The following is a 2,592-nucleotide window of genomic DNA, read 5'->3' as shown; positions in this document are numbered from 1 at the left end:
ATGCCACAAGGGCTTTGTGTGAGGGTAAGACTGCTGCTGATAGGACCGGGAGCGGGTATGCGAGTAGCACGCGCTAGTTTACCCAGGTTCGGGGCTCTTTGGAGAGATAATACCCCTACTCCTGCATGTCTGAGTATATATATCTGGGGTGTACATCGGGCAGTACAAAGTGCTCCTAGAGCTGTATCTGGGGGCAGTGCCATGGGCATCTGGCTCCATATATGCATGCACAAAGCATGCTTTAGTGGCCGGCCATGAGCATGGCCGCATGTGTGTGCTTGGGCATGCTTGCCCGTGGGGATGGATGGATGGATGGCTAGCTAGCTCTCTTGCTAGCTAGCTTGCTTGTGTGTGGCGTGTGAGTCCATCCCATGGATGGATGGATGTGTGTCTCCTTTTATAGTGTGAGGCTAGCTTACTATCTAAGCTATGTGGAGGTATGGGAGCAAGGCATGGTGCATGTCATGCTTGTCCCCTAGGTCACTTCATGAATAGTGCCAGGGGATAAGTGACACTATACATGACGGTGTCACGGTACGGTTGTCTTGTCTGCGGTATGGCCGTCTCGTCGGGGTCTTGTCGATGCCGGGTCGGACTGCAGTCGGCAGCCGGCTAGTCCGCGCAGTCGGTCAGCTGACAGCCGGCCGGGTGGAGCAGTCGGACGGGGAGCCGGCAGGAGCGGCTGGGCAGTCGGACTGAGGGGCTTTGCTAGCCCCGATGTCTTGAAATATTGTCTTGCCGTCTTCGGGATACCCGTGTCCAATTACTCCGACAGTAGCCCCCAAGCCTCCGGGCAACTTGGCAAAGTCGGGCGGAGGTTTTTTCGCGAGTGTTCATGGAAATGATCATGCAAAAGACAAAGTTAGTCCATGCAGATATATCAAATGATTGCTTTTTAGCACTGCAAGTTTTATGCGGAGGGTGCCGACTCGGTTTCGTCCGAGCCCCCTTCAATCTTTTTCATGTTCCCTCCGCTCTTTGGCTTGTGCTCTCGCTTGCCGGACAGCCGCTCTGCGGTCTGTGGCTGAGAGTGGGCCGCGGAGTGGAGTGTACAATACTCAGACTCTGGGAGCGAATTTAACAGAGTAGATACTCATAAAGAAAATGGTCGGGTCGCCCGAAGCGTTTTTCTTCCCGGACGTTTTTTCGCGTGGGTGGCCTCCAGCGTTCACTCTTGCCAGTCGGACAGCCGCTCCGCGGTCTGTGACTAAGAGTGGGCTTTTCATACCGCGCACGCTACTAAGCCGTCTGCGGGAACTAACGTCTCAGGCCAAGCGGCCAGCCCCCGGGCCAACTCTGGCTGGCGCCGGGGCGAACAGTGATGCAACTGTAATAAAATGCGGAGATAGCCCCCAAGCTTCGCTCGAGGTTATCCGTGCTCTCGCGGTGAAAAAATATGCGGGTGAGGAGCTCACATTAATTTTCGTGTAGCCGAGGCGGGGTTTGCCGAAGAGAGCCGGCGCACCCGCTGGGTGTAGCCTTCGAGCCCCCGGTCGCTCGAAGGAGGGTCCTGGCCGGTCAAGCTCGACCGGCCAGGCGGCGAGGCGTCTTGCAGCGCCCTTTTTCTTCTTCTGCCGGCTGCTGGCAGCCGGACGAAACTCTTCTCTTGTCTCCGTGGGGGCGCGCCAGCGCACCCACTGGGTGTAGCCGCCGAGATTCGGGCCGACTGCTGAGCAGTCGGGCCGGATCTTCCGGCAACGACTTTGTCTTCTTTCCTCGCGGGGGCGCGTCAGCGCACCCGCTGGGTGTAGCCCCCGAGATTCGGGCCGACTGCTGAGCAGTCGGGCCGGATCTCCCGGCGACTACTTTGTCTTCTCTCCTCGCGGGGGCGCGTCAGCGCACCCGCTGGGTGTAGCCCCCGAGATTCGGGCCGACTGCTGAGCAGTCGGGCCGGATCTCCCGGCGACTACTTTGTCTTCTCTCCTCGTGGGGGCGCGTCAGCGCACCCGCTGGGTGTAGCCCCCGAGATTCGGGCCGACTGCTGAGCAGTCGGGCCGGATCTCCCGGCGACTACTTTGTCTTCTCTCCTCGCGGGGGCGCGTCAGCGCACCCGCTGGGTGCGCCATCGGAGCAGGAGGCAGACCAGCCGGCTTGGCACTGCCGACAGCGTGGGTCACGACTGACCGTCCGAGTGGCGAAGCAGGCGGACGAATCATCCGGACGGGTGTTTCTATTCTTCTCTTTGTCCTAGCCGACTTCTTTCTCTCTCTCTCTCTCTCTTTTTTGTTGGGCAGTCGGCCCTCTCTTCCTTTGCACGAGCAGCCGGCTACAGCAGGCAGACGACCCTTTTCCTCTCCTTTTCCTTCTTTCTCTTTTTACATCCCAGCTACTTGTGCAGCCGGCTGCGGGGAACGATGGCGGGATGCAGCCGCCACGGGAGCCGGCGAGCGCGCGGGGTAGGGGCCAGCCAGGGCCTGTAGGCGCACAGGGGGACGCGAGCGCGACCGGGGGAGGCCGGAGCCGGCAGGCGGGCGGGTCGACAAGGCGGCGAGCTGGCGGAGCCGGCCAGCACGGAGCCGGTGCTGGGGAGGCCGGAGCAGGCAGGCGGGCGAGGCCGAACCGGGGCGACTCGGCGGGGGCGGAGGCGACCCG

Source organism: Triticum aestivum, chromosome 6D (assembly GCF_018294505.1).
Source record: "Triticum aestivum cultivar Chinese Spring chromosome 6D, IWGSC CS RefSeq v2.1, whole genome shotgun sequence".
In the NCBI taxonomy this organism is placed as follows: Eukaryota; Viridiplantae; Streptophyta; class Magnoliopsida; order Poales; family Poaceae; genus Triticum; species Triticum aestivum.
This window is presented reverse-complemented; position numbering follows the sequence as displayed.